Here is a 19303-nt window from a genome sequence, read left to right as displayed (position 1 = left end):
ATGGTTTTATAGAGAAGTGAAACAGGCAACTGAAACATTTGTTGTCTAAAATAGGAGAAGATAATAGCAGGCAAGGCTGGTTTGCACACTTTCATGAGTGTGGGCTCAAGTGAGGGGGCAGGGGACCGGATGTAGCTCAGTGGTTGAGTGTCTGCCTCCCACGTTCGAGGTCCCGGGTTCAATCCCCAGTACCTCCTTAAAAAAATAATTTAAAAATGCAAACAATCATGCATAATATGCAGAATTCCCACACATCACCCCTCCACCAACACCTTACCTTGTTGTGGAACATTTGTTACAGATTATGAAAGAATAAAACCAATGACCTGACTATTAGCACTATGTTCCATAACATACACTTGGTATATTTTTTCCATATACCTCTTAAGTACAGTATCTTTTCTTTAGACCTTTTTCAGGTTTTGCACATTTGCATCTACCACTCAGTATACAAAGCACAATCCAGAATAAGTGTTTATCCATGTTGGGATCCAGTTATAGCCTTCTGGGGCTACCAACAGTGGCCCATTATCATCTGCTTGCCAGCTAGCACAGGGCTTTCCCCCTGGGAATCTGAGGTCTCTTTCTTGGCAGTAGGTAGGACAGTTCATGTTGACATTTTGTGCCTCAGAGGGTACAAGAATAATATGTCAACCCATCTCTGCATTGCGGCAGCTCCCCTATGTCCACTCATTTCATGAACCCAGGTACCTTGCTGGTACTAATCACCTTCTAACCTTGGAAGGGTATTCTTCTGATGGGCATAAACATGTCCTACTAATGCATCCCTTAACTTCCCATTGTGTTTTCTATGCATAGGGTTTGGTAACATATGGGTATTCCTTTAATATTGCAATTTCCATTACCCATCTGCCTGACCATATGTCCAGGCCATTGGTCACTGTCCATGAGTTGGTGGATATACCAATTTCAGGGTTCTTATTGTTGTTCAACTCTTCAATTACTGCAAGGAAAACGCAAGCAATTCAGCCCATTTAGCTGGTTTTTCTTACTTTCTTTGATTAGAGATTTTCTATCAGTTGATCATAGGACAGCAGCCTGGCAAACCAGATGTTATCAGTTCACTTTGGAACTTCCATCCATAAACCAAGTAGCTTTTTGTTGGTCAATTGAGAGCCGGTTATAGGGTATCACCCATATGGCAACAGGATCCAGCAGCTACTCAGGTGATTCCAAAGTTGGCACAAGAGGAAATAAGTTACCTGTACATGAATACAATGAGTATCTCCTTGCATTCCTCAGGTAACAGATCCCTTTATATGTTTATATTTCCATTTTATTATGGCGTTCTTCTGAGCACTGACTTCCTTCCTAGAATGTTTCTACATTACCCAAGACATTAAGGGTATTTCAGATTTCAAGATTATTTCATGTCCCACCTAGTAGCAAATCAATAATTGTCTCTCAAACAATGTGTACTATCCTGCTGTGTCTGGAAGTTTTCTGATTCAAACCCTAAAGGTCATCACTTTTTAGTTGCCTGTGGAATATCACGGATAGCTCCTCCTCAGTTTATTTCTAAGAATTTCCCCATATGGGTGGGCCCTTGGATCTTTTCTGGGTTTATTCACCACCCTCTCTTAGTTATATGTGTCCCTGCATTTAAGACAGTCCTAGTTTGTTCTTCGATTTCCAATATTAACATAATATCATCAATGCAGTGTACTGTCATGCTCAGGACCTGCATCAAGTCCACATTCCTTTTAACCAAATTATGACAGTAAGTTGGTCAATTCAAATTACCCTGTGGCAATAAAATAAACGTAAACTGGGGTCTTTCCCTTACGAAGGTAAACTATGGTTTGTTCTTTCCTGAGATCCTGATGGAGAAAAAAAGTATTTGCAAGATCAATCACTGAGTACCAGTTGCACTGGTGAAACTATGTCAGGATCTGCTGATGCTACAGGGAGCACTATTTAATTCAAGTTTTGATGATCTTATGTTCATCTTCATGACCCAGCCGCCTTTTTCACAGGTTACATAGGACTACTGTACAGAAAATTTGTTGGTATCCGCACTCCAACTTTAAGTGATTGTCTTTTTTTGACCACTAGATAGCAAATGCTGTTTCAAGTTAATCACCTGTGTGGACTTGGACAATTCTGTAGGCTTCCATTTAGTAAGGCCAGTTAATACTGGCCTAAAGATGAACTTACATGCCCTCCATTTTACAATAGAAGCTGAGGTCTAGTTGAGGAACCCTGGCCCCTTGTCCAGATTAATTTGCCAGACTATCATCACTGATGATTCAAGGTCAGGTTTTTCATTGTCATCTTTGCCTTTAGTTTTTTAAATTCCTCCAAATGAGGGTAAATAGATCATATTTATTTAGGTCCCTACAATGTTGGGGCAGCAGCAGGAGCTCCCATCCGTTTACCCTATCTCCAATAGCACTGCATTAAGAGCTTTGATTCTACACCATCAATGTCTGCCTTATTAATTCCATTTCTTAATAATCATTTAAAGATTTCCATCCTGCTGGGACAAGTCTTTTGACTATCCCATTCATCGTTCCCCATTCTTTGCAAATCAGTCTAATTTTCTTAACATCTATATGACCCATATGGGAAAGCTGAAACAACAACTCTGATACAGTTTCTTGGACGATGGCTTGATTTTGTAGCAGTGAGTTTGCATGGGATGCCCAAGCTTCCAAAAGTGTCCCCTTAAACTATAGCATTTACCATGACCATGAAAGGAACACATACATTAAACTGATGAATATCTTGAATCATCATAAAGCTAGTCCAGCGTGGCTTGCGTATGCAACAGAGTAAACACCTCATCTGGAAAGTTCCAATTAGGATTTAATGGAAGGTGTATTAGTCAGGGTTATCTAGGGAAACAGAATCAACAGGGCTATCTGTTGATAGTAAGAGATTTATCAGAGTGTCTCACGCACAAGTCTGTGGGGATGTACAAGTCCAGGTTCCACAGGCAGGCTACAACCAGAAGCTCCGATGAAAGTTCAGTGAAGGTTCTTGACAAGTTCTGGGAGATGTTGGCTGTCCAAAGATGAGCTGGGAAGTTCTCTCTCAGTGCTGGTATCACTTCCCCTTTTAAGGCATTCAACGATTGGGTTAAGCGTCACTAATTGCTGATGGCAATCTCCCTAACTGAAATAATTACAACCAGCTATGATTTACCACTACAGTAAAGTCAATGGTGACTAACGTCCATAAATGCCCTTGTATTACAGTTAGCCCAGTGCTTGCTTGACCAAACAACTGGGCACAATTACCTGACCGAGATGATACAATAGTCTAACCATCACAGAAGGGAAGGAAAATTTCCCTTCTCTAAGTGAATGAACTTCACAGTGGCTGTTATCCAGTCCCCCAGAGTAGGCTCCTTTGGGAATAACCAGAATAATACTGCTATGAACATCGGTGTGCAAATATCTGAGTCCCTGCTTTCAATTCTTTTGGGTATATACCTAGAAGTGAGATTGCTGGATCATTTGGAAATTCTACACTCAACTTTGTAAGGAACTGCCAAACTGTTTTCCACAGCAGATGCACCATTTTACATTCCCACCAAGAATGTGTGAGGATTCTTATTTCTCCATATCCTTGTCAATACTTGTTATTTTCCATTTTTAAAAATAGTAACCCTTCTGGTGGGTGTGAAATGTTATCTCACTGTGGTTTTTATTTACATTTACCTAATGGCTAATGGTGTTGTGCATCTTTTCATGTGCTTATTGGCCATTTGTATACTGCTTTGGAGAAAAATCTACTCAAGTTCTTTGCCCATTTTTTATTAGTTATTTGTCATTTTTTTGTTGAGTTGTAGGAGTTCTTTATATACTCTGGATGTTTTTTTTTTTTAAGATTTATTTATTTATTTATTTATTTCTCTCCTCTCCCCACCCCCCCACCCCGGTTGTCTGTTCTCTGTGTCTATTTGCTGCGTCTTGTTTCTTTGTCCGCTTCTGTTGTTGTCAGCGGCAAGGGAATCTGTGTCTCTTTTTGTTGCGTCATCTTGTTGTGTCAGCTCTCCATGTGTGCAACGCCATTCTTAGGCAGGCTGCACTTTCTTTCACACTGGGCAGCTCTCCTTACGGGGCGCACTCCTTGAGCATGGGGCTCCCCTACGCGGGGGACACCCCTGCGTGGTAGGGCACTCCTTGTGCGCATCAGCACTGCACATGGGCCAGCTCCACATGGGTCAAGGAGGCCTGGGGTTTGGACCATGGACCTCCCATGTGGCAGACGGACGCTCTAACCACTGGGCCAAGTCCAGTTCCCTATACTCTGGATATTAAGCCTTTATGAGATATATAGTTTCCAAATGTTTTCTTCCATTCTGTCTGTTGTCTTTTTACTTTCCTTCTAATGTCTTTTGAGGCACAAAAGTTTTTAATTTTGATGAAGTCCTATTTGTCTTTTTCTTTTGTTGCTCATGCTTTTGGTGTAAATGCATACTGGTCTTACATGCCTCTACCCAGAAGCCACACGTCTTTCCTGTTTATGATATATTGGACAGAACAAGTTACATGATACCTTTTTAAAAAAATATTTTTAAAATTTATTTTTAAAAGATACTTAGATTACATAAAATATTACATAAAAAAATATAAGGGTTTCCCATATGCCCCACTCCCCACACCTCCCACTTTTCCCATATTAACAACTTCTTTTATTAGTGTGGTACATTCACTGCAATTGATGAATACATTTTGGATGGATTATAGTTTACACTGTCATTTACACTCGCTCCCACTCCATTCTGTAGGTTATGGTATCTGTCATTGTAATGTTATTAAGGACAATTCCAAGTCTCGGCGATATTACACCTGACTTCAGCACCTCCAGTGGCCAATGTCTCCACATCAATGATATAATTCCTTCATCTGCTAGAGTCACAATATGTCTATAGTAGAATACCAGTAAGTCCACCCTAGTCCATATTTTCTTCCCCAATCCTGGGGATTTGGGGATGGTGATGGCCACTCCACCTCTAATTGAGAGGAGACTTAGATCCCATGGGGCAGATGGATGAGACTATCTTGCTTGCAGTTGAAGACTCTCTCTGTTCCTTGGGATGGTAGTTGTCCATCATCATCTCCTTGTTAGTTGTCCTGGAGGGAGTCCAATGAACTGGTACATGATATCTCTTGACTTTAAAGGGAAATATATATGGGGAAATAGAGGAGAACAGAGAGTGGGCCAAGACTATTAATGCCTGCTTCACCCATTTTCACCAGAAGAGACACTAGAGTGGTACAGACTCAGCTAGGTAAGGGTGACCAAGCATCCTGGGTTGCCTGGCATGGAGGGGATCCTCCAGGAGGTGGGACTCTTAGTGCTAAAACTGGGAGAGTTCCAGGAAAATGAAGATGGTTGGTCTTCCTAGCAGGGTTCTGCTGGAGGTTGCATGTCTTGGGGGTGAAAGACGGAGGGTTCACTCAGCCCCCCAAAACGCCTGTAGGAAAACCTGCCCCAAACACTTCTGGGACTTTTGATTCAAGTTGAGGTTGCTACAGAGATCACCCAGAGTTCTCAGGTGGCCCCGACTCTGAGAGGAAACTACAGTACTTGTCTCCCCTGGCAAGACTTAAGACACTTCTGTTCATTCAAAAGCCATCCCAGCTTTGGCCTTTACCACCTGCGTGAGGCTTTGCTCAGTGAGAGCCTGTCATTTGCTCCGGGGACAGTCACCTCAAAATAGAGGAGGAGACATTGCTGAATTGGTGGTCCTTGGGTTATCACATAAACCAGCCTCACGAAAGGACAAAGTGGTTCTTCCAAATGATTTAATAACAATGCCTACCAGTTATTACACATTGTTACAGATACATGTTATTTTATTTCAAGTTTACCTAATCCCTATGTGACAAATGAGGAAAACCAGACTGGAGAGGTGACTTCTCAAGTTCACAGAGCAGGAAGTAGCAGAGCATTCCAGTCTAGGACTGCTTCTTAAGTCTTGAACCCAAACATTTTGCTGTACTGATTCTACATTATGAAATGAGTATATCTCACCCAGGTGGGGTACTTTAGTTTGCTAAATGCTGACATTACAAAAATACCAGAAATGGGTTGGCTTTTATAATTAGAATTTATTAGGGTAAGAGCTTACAGTTCCAAGGCTGTGAATATGTTTAAATCTAGGCATCATCAGAAATGCTGTCTCACCAAGCTGGAGTTGTGACTGATCAGGCACATGGCTTGTCTCTCGTTGGGCCTCGTCTCTTCAGCTTTGGGTCGCTCAGCTGATTCTAGCCTCCAGCCTTTCTTTCAGCCTTTTGGCCTTTTTCTTTCCTTCTGCGGCTGTAGGTAATCCTGGAGTTCTCTCTCACATGGCGAAGTAAAAATGGCAGTTTCTCTGCATGTTTCTCCCTAAAAGTGCCCCAAGCAAGAGGGCTAAAGACACTCTTGGTCATGTCTCACTGAAGTATCAAAGGCCCCAACTGAATTCAATCCAACCAAAGTATCCTACAATCTAATCGAAGGCCCTCAGCTGACATAATCTAATCAAAAGTGATCTAGTCAAAAGGTCCTACCACATACAATAGGTTTACAGGCACAGGAATGGGTTAGTTTAAGAATATGATTCTCTTGGGTCCACAAAATACTCAGGACATGGGGTTTACCTGAAGCTGATGAAGCTTGAGCTTCAAGCGCTCCTCACTTGCACAAGCCCTTAATGTGCTCCATGGTCATAAGCTTTTGTGAAATTTGCTCAAGATATTTTTGTATTCCTTTTCTGCCAGAGGGCTTCCCAAATTATGTACAGTTCAGGCCCCACAACACCTGGAAGAACTCCAGGTCACATCAAAGTATACCCTCTATGATGCCTGCTCCTGGTCAAATTTCCTTGTGCTTTAGATGGCAAAGGGCATGGCTTTTCTCAGGAAAGCCTTCCCTGACCCCTGTGTTTAGCTATATTTCCCCAGTGTACATTTTCATAAACATGATGTACTTCTTATTCACAATATCAGATTGCAATATTAAAATGGACTTGTGTGGTTAGATGATTAAAGTCTATCTTCCCTAAGAGACTATCCATTCAGCAAAGACAGGGCCGTGCCTACCTTCACTTGCCACTGTGTCCCCAGGGTCTATAGGGGACTTGGCACAATCAGAGCTCAATAAATATTTGTTGCATAAAATAATGTAATATTGTACATACAGCGTTCATAAAATCTCGGTTTAGCTTTTTATTTAAAAAATTTGTCGTACCCTTAGAAATAATTGGAGACATCCTAAAGTTTTGCAAAAGTAGGTTGGATGTCATTGCTCTAGAGTAATTCTTTCTTTTCTTTTTTTCTTTCTTCTTCTTTCTTTTTTCCTAATAAGCCTCTCAGTTTGCTCTAGCAGGTGCTACCAATTCTACACAGGGAAATTAAACCTCAGTTGTCTGAGAATCTGAAAATATCTCATTTTAATATCCCATTTAGCCCCTGGAATTCCTTGAAATACAGATAGGAAGAAGTTCATCAATTATACAATGCCCAGCAAAACAACCTTGTTGTATACTACTAATATAATTCCAGTTTTATATTCATCACAACATTCATTTCATTATACTTCCAATCTACTACTTCAATTATATGATCCTTTTTCAATATGAACAATAGTCAACATTACTGGTACTTGCTGTTGTAGGTACTTAGCTAGTTACTTTACATTGCATTAGCTAAATCCTAACAATATCACTGTGTTACTATTATCCTTATTTTGCAAAGGAAAAACTGTGGTTCAGAGAAGGGTAAGTAATTTGCCCAAGTTTACCTACACATTGGAAAGTTCAAGGAAAAAAAGACCCCAGGTTGTCCTAATATCTACTCCTCTTGAGTTTTTTTTAAACATTTATTTCTCCACACCCCGTTGTTTGCACTTGTGTGTGCTGTATCTTTAGGAGGCACTGGGAACTGAACTTAGGCCCTCTGATGTGGGAGGGAGGTGCCTAATTACTTGAGCCACCTCTGTTCCCTGCTTTGTTGTAGCTCATGTTTTTTCTTCTTGTGTCTCTTGTTGCATCATCTTGTTGCATCAGCTTGCTATCTTGCTTTTTTTTTCCTTTAGGAGGCACCTGGAACCTCTGCTTTCTGCTTTGTTGTGTCTTTCATTATGTTTTTCTTCTGTGTCTCTTGTTGTGTCACCTTGTTGTATTAGCTTGCTGCGCCTGCTCATCATGCCATCTTCCTGTCTTCTTTAGGAGGCACCAGGAAATGAATCACATCCCTCCCACACAGTAGACGGGAGCTAGTCACCTGAGCCACATCCACTCCACCCACCCCCCACCCCCTCGCCCCGTATCTTTATTAGTAAAATCTACAACTTTTAGCTCAGCACGTGACTAGCCGGTATGAAGTCTACCTTCTCCAGGCTCCCTTGGATCTAGCCATGTGGCTAAGTTCCAGACTATGGGATGGCAGCAGATTCATGCTCTAAAAAGGAAAAGCCATGTTTTTCTTTTTCTTTCTCTTCTTCCTACTGACTGGAAAGTAGACTTAGTATAGAAAGGGAAAGAATTTTCTTCGCTGGGATCTGAAACCAGGTTGGTCAGAGGCTAGAGCTTTTTCTATTGACTTTCAAAGGCAATAATGTTCACTTGAGAATTTAGCGAATCTCAGAGATAACCTGCTCTTGGGAAGCAAACGGGCTTTGGCAATGGACCCAGCTGAGGTTGAATATCAGCTCCAATATTTACAGAGTGGCCAGGACCATTTTCCTTACTGTGAAATGGGAATGATGGTAGAATTTACCTCATAGGACAGAAGCGAGGATGAAACACTTAGCAGGTACCCATCACAGTGTAAAATGCAGTAAAATTTACTATTATTATTAGGTTGGTGCAAAGGGAATTGCAGTCTCGGACTGTGAATTTTAAATCATTATAACTAGGCTCAAACACATCTTTATTACATAAAATAGGAGCCATTTCAATCAACACATTTTGCCAATGAGAAATAAGTTCGTTTATTCCTGTAGCATAAAAATCCATGCTTCGGGATTCGATGGACTCTTGGAAAGCATTTTCTGCATCCTACAGGTTGTGGAAGTGTTTTCCCTGCAAAAAGATGTTGATAAGCTTGAAGAAGTGGTAGTCGGTTTGTGAGAGGTCAGGTGAATATGGCAGATGAGGCAAAACTTCGTAGCCCAATTTGTTCAGCTTTTGAAACGCTGGTGATGTGAGGACAGGTGTTGTCGTGGAGAAGAATTGGGCCCTTTCTGTTGATCAATGCCGGCTGCAGGCGCTGCAGTTTTTGGTGCATCTCATCGATTTGCTGAGCATACATCTCAGATGTAATGGTTTTGCCGGGATTCAGAAAGCTGTAGTGGATCAGACCGGCAGCAGACCACCAGACAGTGACCATGACCTTTAGTTGGTGCCAAGTTTGGCTTTGGGAAGTGCTTGGAGTTTGTTCTTGGTCCAACCACTGAGCTGGTCATTGCTGGTTGTCACATAAAATCCACTTTTTGTTTCATGTCACAATCTGAACTAGAAATGGTTTGTTGTTGTTGCGTAGAATAACAGAGGATGACACCTCAAAATGTCACTTTTTTTGATTTTCAGTCAGTTCCTGAGGCACTACTCATTGAGCCTTTTCACCTTTCCAATTTATTGCTTCAAATGCCGAATGACTGTAGAATGGTTGACATTGAGTACTTTGGCAACTCCTCGTGTAGTTTAAGAGGATCAGCTTTGATGATTGCTCTCGTTGGTTGTTGTCAACTTCTGGTGGCTGGCAACTACGCTCCTCCTCTTCAAGGCTCTCATCTCCTTTGCAAAACTTCTTGAACCACCACTGCACTGTACATTCGTTAGCAGTTCCTGGGCCAAATGCATTTTTTAAAAAAAGATTTATTTATTTCTCTCCCTTCTCCCCTGTTGTCTGCTCTCTGTGCCCATTCACTGTGTGTTCTTCTGCCTCTGCTTAAATTGTCAGGTGGCACTGGGAAACCATGTCTCCTTTTTGTTGCATCATCTTGCTGAGTCAGCTCTCCGTGTGTGCGGTGCCAGTCCTGGGTGGGCTGCAGTTTTTTCATGTGCAGGATGCACTCCTTGCACGTGGGGCACCCCTACACGGGGGTACCCCTGTATGGCATGGCACTCCTTGTAGGTGGCAGCACTGCACATGGGCTAGCTTACCACATGGATCAGGAGGCCCTGGGTATCGAACCCTGAACCCTCCATATGGTAGGCAGATGCTCTATCAGTTGAGCCCCAGATGCTTCCCCAAATACGTTTGATGTTGAAAGTTGTCTTTGCTGCTTTACTACCCATTTTGAACTCAAATAAGAAAATCACTCAAATTTGCTTTTTGTCTAACATCATTTCCACAGTCTAAAATAGAAAATAAACAGCAAGTAATAAACATTAGCAAAATAACATAAAGCGAGAAATGAACATTAAAATGATATATAACATAACCACATTTAAGAACTTATGCCAATAACAAACAGCAAACTTCAACAATGCAAAACCACAATTACCTTTGCACCAACCTAATATAATCATTCATCAAATGTCATATGCTAACAATAATACCAAAGGGGATTTGAGATGGTATATTTAAAGTGCTTTGTCTTCACATATAGTACACCCTCAATAAATGGCAGTTATTATGGATATACACACATTCAAAATACAAAAGAAACTTCCCTCCAAAAAAAGTGGATGAATGAGAATAAAGATATTTCAGCTTAGAGGGGTTGGTGGTAAAATTTGTCATTGTATATTTGCAGAGAAGAGACTTCATAACAGTGAAAAAATGTCATAATCCTTTATCTACTGCTTCAGCTGAATACTTATTACCTCATACAGGCTTTTGCCAAAGACATTTGACCTGAGACCTCGATCAATTTAAAACCCTGTTGAAAAACCTTTCACTTTATGTAACATCAATAACAAAGAACCAGAGTCAGTGGAATTCATAATAGATAATAGAAGAACCCAGGGCGTGACCTACTGTTGAAAAGGAGAGAAAAAGCAAACTATTGTGTCTTTCTAGAGAAAACAGAAGAGACTCATTTTTTGAGAACCCCACCCCCCCAAACAACAACAACAATAAAAAACCATTGATTTTGAGAACACAAGGTTTGAATTTAGTCTTGTTAGTGTCCTGGTCCTTTAGCTGCCTTTTTATCTCCTAGTTTTAGATGTAAGACCTTGTGAAAACTTACAAAATATGATGACAAATAATAATTGAAATGATAGCTAGTTCAATGCTTCAAAATGGTTCAAAAGAAACATTTATGATTTTCTCAGTTGCCTTCTGCAGAAGACTCCAAACAATGAAATAATTGTAATCAGTTCCTTCCATCTGGGTTTCCACGGCATTCCTTTATTGCTTATTAATATGAACATCACAACTGACATGAATTATTAACTTCTGGTAATAGTCTTACTAGACCATAGGAGAGAAAGGAGGTTGCTGATTCTATGGCCAACACCTTGGTGGGTGATTCAATTCAAGTAGACAGGTATTTGTGTCTTACTAGAGTAAAAATAATAATTCATTGGCATAACATGTTATAACTTTCAATTTACTTTCACATACATTAACTCATTTTACTGTGGTTATAGGATGAGGAGTATAGCAGTTTGATATTATTTATGAATTCCAAAAAAATAGATTTTGGATTATGTTTGTAAACTGGTCTGTTCCTCTGGGCATAGTAGATTATACTGGATTCAGAGGTTTCACTTTTACTTGATTAAATAATGATTAAAGCTTTGATTGGGCCATGTCAGTAGGACCGGAGTCACTGCCCCCTTGGTGCACAGGGCTCATGGAGAAAACGGCACTGCAGAAGAGGGAGGTTGGAGTTTTGGAGCTGGAGCCCCGCGAAGTAAATACACAGAGAAGCAGATACATGAGGAAAGAGAGAAGGCTCCATTAGACATGGTAGAGGCCCCTGGAAGAGAGATGAGCCATTCATGTTTGCCTGATAGTTCACAGCTGGTCTTGTGTAAAGAACTGAGCAGCTGAGCCCAGAGAGAATTGAGCCCAGGGGAGAGAGACAAAGCCTAGAGAGTCTCAGTTTACAGCTGGCCTTGTGAAGAGAGTAGAGCAGCTGAGCCCAGAGAGAAACGAGCCCTGGGACAGAGATGAGACTTATCCCAGTCTACAGCTGATATTAGAAGAAGCTGGGACCACGGAGCCTTAAGAAGAAAAGGAAGGCTGAACGTCAGCAGTCATCTTGCTCCAAAATGTGGCAACAGACTTGGGGAGGGAAGTAACTTAGACTTTATGGCCTGGTAACATTAAGCTTCTACCCCAAATAAATACCCTTTATAAAAGCCAACAGATTTCGGGTATTTTGCATCAGCACCCCTTTGGCTGACTAATACAAGGAGCGTGAAGACTTGGCATCTCAGCCCCTTTGGGTAGTAGGTCACTCCGAGTGTCTCTTTTCAAGTCTGTAAAACGGAAATACTACTACTTTATCTATCACACAGCATTGTCCTGTGGCTCAAATGAGAACATGGAGAACATGTGAGTGGGAATGCTTGGTAAAATGTAAAACTCTGTGTAAACAGAAAGCATCATATTAAAATAATACTAAGATGAGGAGAGAGAGGATGTGAGGTATTCCTGGAATTGCTAGAGGTGACAGGGCAGCTAGATTGCAGAGCTGTATTCCCTATCCTTCCAAAAAGAAATGTGTATGGCATGGACATCTATCGTTCGTTTTTGGCCACCCAGCTTTTGAACCCCTTGCTCTACTGTGAGGCTCCTTGCCCTTGGGAGCCACACCCTCCTCTCATGGCTTCCGCTGACAGCTACTGCCTCTCCGAAGGTGAATCAAAATTGTGTTGAAAGATGCTTTATTGTTCTGTAACAGCCCTCGAGTTAACTGGAGACACAGTGATAGATCAAAAAGCTAGACTTGGAAGTCACTCTATGAAGCAGTTGTATCATGATCAGAGTGAGGGGGCACGGGTGCAGGTGGCAGGACTGGTAAGTTCCTGGATACATTGACTTCCCTGGCGTCCCTTCCTCACATCCTCCCCACTTCTTCAAGTAACAAGGGAATTGGTCAAAGCCAAGATGGATGAACAGCAGAAACAGAGGAGCAATCCTGCCACACTGCTCCCCAGCTCTGCCAAAAAAATTGGTACAATTTGTTGACAACAGACCAGCTAACGATACCTCTCGATGCATGATTTGGCTTCAATGCTGTAAATCTGCCAGACCTGGCAGTTTGCTGGGCGACATGCCTGGCTGTGTGAACGCTCACCTGGTAAATGCTGGTCGATCCCGTTTCACTGTGGAGCCTGGAGTTCCAGAGGACTGCAGGTTTTTCAGGCAGAGAAGCAGATGCGCAGTAAGCCTAAAATGCCAAGAAGAGTACCAAAACAGAAAACTTGGATGCCCTCAAGAGAAAATGAATGCTACAAGCGCCAAGGCAGCTCAGAGCCCATGAGAATACATCCAGTGGCCTTTAGAAAGAAAACCAAGACTGATGTGAACACAGATTCCCTCTGCCTAATGTTAGCACCGGAGACTGCAGTGTTGGTGTCTTGGCTACACCCGTCATTCCTAGATGGGGATACAGAAGACGAGAGACTATAAAACCAGGGTCGTTTTAACTGTACTACATAGAGAACCCAAGCCAGTGAATAAATCAACATTGTTGACTCATTCTTCCCGCCTCGTACAAAACATGGATATTTTTAAATATGAGAAGCACAGAGACTTCTGAGGGGTGCCCAGGCTGGGACAGAGATAGACTGATGAAACCAGACCTACCTCTTAGAGCTTATCGTCTCATTTCACTGGAGCAGCAGGCAGAGTGGCGGGCAGGGCTGATAACTGGGTAAACTGTTTTCTCTCCCTCTTTTGCGGAGCAAGTATGGTTGAACTTTCATGAGTTAAAAGTACAAATGATGTCACCAGCTATAGGGCACTGATTCCTGTTTGTATTAGTTATCTATTGCTGCATATCAAATCACCCCAAATTTCAGCAGCTTAAAATCCAAACATGTAACATTTAGTAGTTTCTGGGGTCAGGAATCTGAACAGCTTGGGTTCAAGGTCTCTCATGAGGTTGCGGTCAAGGTGACCGGACCACCGGGGCTGCCATCACCCTGAGGGTGACTAGGGAGAAGGATCTATTCCCCAGGCCACTCACATGGTCGTTACCAGGCTTTAGTTCCTCCCGGGTTGATGGATGGTGAGCTGCAGGTCTTCACAGGGAGAGAGCGAGCTAAGATGGAAGCTTCGGTCTTTTCGAAAAAACCCTGACCTTGGTAGTTACAGCCCATCCCTGCTGCTGCCTTCTATCCATTAGTAGGGAGTCGTAGGACCAGTGTTTATGCAATGGGAGGGGATTACACAAGGCGTGAATACCAAGAGATGGGGATCGCCGGGGGCCATCTTAGAGGCCACCAGTGGCGTATGTGACTTGGTATTTTCTCCCCCAACTTTTCCCGCTCTTTCCCCTCCCCACATTGCAGCAGCATTCCTGAGTAGTTCAAGAGGCAAGCCTGGGAAACTGGTTGTGAACTGGTGACTGATCAGTCAACCTAGTAACACTGCAGTCTTAGGAGTCCTGCTGCCCCTCACGTGCATTCCCCGTGTGCACGTGGACGGGCATTATAAAAGTCCCCTCTCGCTTTGCAGCCAGCACGGATGACCGAGCTGGGAAAATGCTCTCTCTCCTCCTGCCACCGAGGATGAGGACCCCAGAGAAGCCCCCCCCCGAATAAATGCTCATTACTCACCAAGCTGGACTTGTCTGAGCCTTTCTTTGATCTGATGCCTCCACCTCCGTTGGGCAGGAAGCTGTAGTTTTTAAACAGCTCCTTGCCACACTCGGGATACCACCTACCACACTACTGCACAAAAATGAGGGTTAGTATTTCTACTGTCTGTTGTTACAGTATGGGTTGGGTGATTCAGGTATTCATTCAATCACCCATTCATATTCATGGAGGGAGCAAATGTTCCTTGAGTATCTTCTGCCAAGCCCTGGACAAGGCACAGGAACACAAAGGGTACAGGTCCCACCCTCAGGAGACATGCTCCAGGGGGAGAGGCTTCTGGGAAACCAACAGTCCCAATGCTGAGCGACAAGGACAGTCGCAGACATGAGCAGGAAGGCCACCCAGGTGGCACCTTAGGAGAAGCTGCTGCTGCTTTTTTTTTAAGTAGAATTTTTTTTTTTAATTTATTTTTATTTATTTCTCTCCCCTTCCCTCCCCCCTCCCCGGTTGTCTGCTCTCTGTGTCCATTCGCTGTGTGTTTTTCTGTGTCTGCTTGTATTCTTGTCAGCAGCACTGGGAATCTGTGTCTCTTTTTGTTGCATCATCTTGCTGCTGTCACCTCTCCATTGTGGGAAACAAAGATATGTTGTTTCCATGGAAGCAAGTTATTTCCTTGACCACCGAGACATGCTGTCTCCATAGCTGTACGTGCAGGTCATGAATCAAGCAAGGAGATGTGTACATTCAGGTGGAACGAAGACTAGGTAGAACGAAGTGACCTGGGCAACAAAATTTATGGGTGTGCTTTCTTGACAATATAACATTGAAATTCTGTACTTTGAATGATAATTGTAGATTTTGATCCATTGTGTATCATTGTGTACACAGGTTGAGGTAATGGGAATAGCTAACTAGGATAGTTGCTTGTTCTCACGAATGCTTGGGGTATATAAAGAAGCCCCTGAGATCAATAAACTTGTCTGATGAGCTTGAGGATTCAACGCTCTCAGATCCCCTGATCCCAATCTCTCTTTTTCTTTCATTCCTGATACCCTTTGGGTCCATGACTCTGACACTCCATGTATGCAGCGCCACTCCTGGGTGGGCTGCGCTTTTTTCACATGGGGCAGCTCTCCTTGTGGGCGCACTCCTTGTGTGTGGGGCTCCCCTATGCAGGGGACACCCCTGCATGGTACAGCAGTCCTTGGATGCAGCAGCACTGCACGTGGGCCAGCTTACCACATGGGCCAGGAGGCCCTGGGTACTGAACCCTGAGCCTCCTATATGGTAGGCGGATGATCTATCAGTTGAGCCATGTCTGCTTTCCAGGAGAAGCTTCTTGAAGGAGGCAATGCTTAAGGTTCAGGTGGGAAAGTAGAGAAGAGGTTCCAGGCAGACAGGATAGCATGTGCAAAGGCCCAGAGGCCCGAGGGGGTGTGCTGTGCCCTGCAAACAGTTCTTGCCATTCCTTGGTGCCCAGGGGGAGGGTTGTATTTAGTGTGGCAGATGAAGTTGCAGACTAAACAAGCAGCAGATGATAAGGTGCCTCATATCCATTCTAAGAAGTTTGGACTTTGGTTAATGATGATGGGGAGAAAGAAGTTATTTGACCAAGGAAAGGATCAGATTTCTATCTCAGAAAGATCCTTCAGTGAGAATTTGGAGAAAAGAGAACAATTAGGGGGTGACAGCAATGATCCAAGTAAGATGTGACGAGGCCCCGAGCAAATATTTACCAGGCACTTCCTAAAGGCCAGGCAATCGCTAGGCACTGTGTACTGTAGTGTATAATGCAGAAATGGTCCCTGCCCTCCCCTGGAGAGTACCGTCTATTCTGGGCGGGGAGCCAGGCAGGAGGAAGAATCCCCAGGACTTGGTGACAGGGTTTTTTTCTTTTTTATTGTGTTCAGGAAGGGAGGTGTCTGGCCTGACTTTCAGATTTCTAATTCAGGGGGTGGTGGAGTGGGTGTGGGAGTGGGGGTGGAAATGACTTCAGCCTCGTGCGGGTTGAGTCTGAGCATCCTGAGGGTCATCCAGGTGTAGGCTGCAGTGTATGGAGGGATGTGGCGCTCGGGAAGGAGGTCTAGCCAGGAATGGGCAGTGGATAGGTGGACAGTACAGGCCCAGACCTGGGAGGACCAGCTGGGGAGAAAGTGTGGAGTGGGAAGGCAGGCATGGGCTCCTGGAGAAGAAGGGCAATTTCAGGAAGGAGAGAAGGGTCAAGTGAGGCAGTGGCCCACGGAATAGGGGCCATCAGACCCAGCAGCTGGCAGTTAACTTGTGACCTTACCAAGATTGGGTGGTGGGTGAGGAACCAGGTTATGAATGGCTGAGAAGCAAATGGGGGTGGGTGGGAATGAAGACAGAGGCAGTAGGTCCCAAAACACAATTGGCCAACAGGTGCCGCGCTGGTCCACCTGGGGAGCTGGTCAGAAATAAGGATTCCAGAGCCCGAGGACCAGCAGAGCAGGGGCTGAGTCCTTGGTTCTGCCTCTTACTAGCTGTAATAACAAGTACATGGTTCCTTTAACTTCATTACATATTAACTGTAGGTCGTACCGCCTGTACCGTAGGGTTCATGAAAAGATTAGATCGAAAGAAGCATCTGCCTAGCAGGTAGTAAGCCCTCTATAAATGTTCAATTTAATTTTTATCAATGTTTCTTATTATTCAGATGCATGGTCAAGGTTAAGAAAAGAGAGCATTTCAATAAGCTTGACTCCAAATGGAAGGAAACAGAGTGCCTGGGAATCTTTACCTATTTTCAGATGGGAGACCCGAGCATATTTTCTATGCTGCCAGGGACGAGAGAGAGGTGGGAGCCCGGGCCGGTGGGGACCCAATGAGAAGGGCCTTGAGGAGGCGGGCACCTGCTGGCACTGGTTTCTGTACCGTCTCAGGTTCTCAGTCAGGGCCCTGCTGTCACCATGCTGGCTCCAGCAGCTCAGGGCCCCACCCTCCTCTCCCCCTCTGCCATCTGCCGTGGGCAGAGAAACGAAACCACCAAGCTAAATACAAACAGGCACGGCCCAGCTGGAGCGGAGCACTGCCGAGGCCGTACAGCAAGGCTGGGTAGTTCTTTGCTCGCATTTTACCATTCTACCATTCTACAGGCGGAAGGAGTGTGTGACTGACAGATGCTGTGGGTTTCTTTCCCCCCTCCTAATCTCCACACTAAAATTAAGATTAGAATGATTATTCCTCCACCCTCCCAACTTTGGCCAAGAAGCTGACTTTAAGAAACGTTACATGGCTTGCTCAAGCTCCCTTAGTGATTAGAGGGCAGAGCTGGGGTGAGCGCTCCAGGACTGGTGGCAGTCGACGTTTGTGCAAGTAAGCAACGTGCCAGCCTGGCGTCCTCCAAACCGACGTGCACACAAAGCCGGGGACCCTGTGTGAGTTATAAGTCTAACAACCCCAGTTAGCTCATACGTGAAGAGGGTGTAAAGATACTTCCCTGCTGCTCCTACTGCGATGATTAAGTCAGATAATGTATTGCCCATGCCCTCCAGCCAGAGACCCTAGGAGCACAAGGAAGTTCAACAAGTTGGGTTTCTTACTCTCATGGAGGGAGAACATGGACTCTGGGGACCCTGGGGTGGTCTCAGTGAGAGGGTTTAAGAAAAGACATATTCAAGGATGTGGGCTTTTGTTAGGTGACTTGGCGGAGGGCTTCGGGAATCAGGGCCTTCCTTTGGAATGAATGCAGCCAAATAAGACCGCATTTTAATAAATCTCACCCATAGGGAGTGCAGACTAGAGCGAGGCTAACGCTGTAATAGGTAAAGCAGCAGCAGTCACTCATACTTGCCGGGAGAGCTGTGCTTTTCACATTTTGCAGCTTGGATGATGTTCATGTTTGCTGTGTTTAGACATGGATACAGACTGGTCTTGTTTTTGTCTTGCTCCGTCATGGTCACAGAGTGGCCTTATCTGAAGATGATGCTCTGTGCAATTGCCAACATTCAGCAGAACACCAAGGCCTTGCTGATAGTGCCAGGCCAGCTCCTGGAGATAAGGGCCTGCTTTACTCTCAGAACATAAAATATCAAGCACAGTGCTGGGCTCACGGGTGTTGAATCCTTAGTGGCCACAATTTTTACTGTACTCACCCTCATTGCCAGCTGGACCGCGGGGAGACTCAGGAGCCTGGGAATTCTGGGACCAAGGCACTTGGTGCAGCAGGGGAGGAAGTATTTAATGAGAAGGAATAAGAAAGACTGATGTCCCTCCAGTCTTCAGTGACCCATTTTCTTCCCCTGTAATAGCTGGAAAATGTGCTTACTAAAAATCTCTTTATTTCAGTAGTTCTGGAAATTTTAATATCTTCCCGAGATCGAGTTGAACTGGTTTTCTATTAATCTAATACTCTTCCGCCTTAACTGCTAGAAGGAAAATAACCAGATGGTCCCAGTTCTGCTTAAAATAACATCAAAGCAAAACTGCAGAATGGCATCAAGAACCCTTCATAACCCAGTAAACCCATAACTTTCCTCAGAAACTAAAAGCTTGGTATCCTTGACCCGTCAGCTGCTCACACACCACCACCCACCTATGAACTTTAATGGCTACATCTATGAAACCTGGAAAACAAGCAGGATTTGATATGCTTGT

Source organism: Dasypus novemcinctus, chromosome 4 (assembly GCF_030445035.2).
Source record: "Dasypus novemcinctus isolate mDasNov1 chromosome 4, mDasNov1.1.hap2, whole genome shotgun sequence".
NCBI classification, from domain to species: domain Eukaryota; kingdom Metazoa; phylum Chordata; class Mammalia; order Cingulata; family Dasypodidae; genus Dasypus; species Dasypus novemcinctus.
This window is presented reverse-complemented; position numbering follows the sequence as displayed.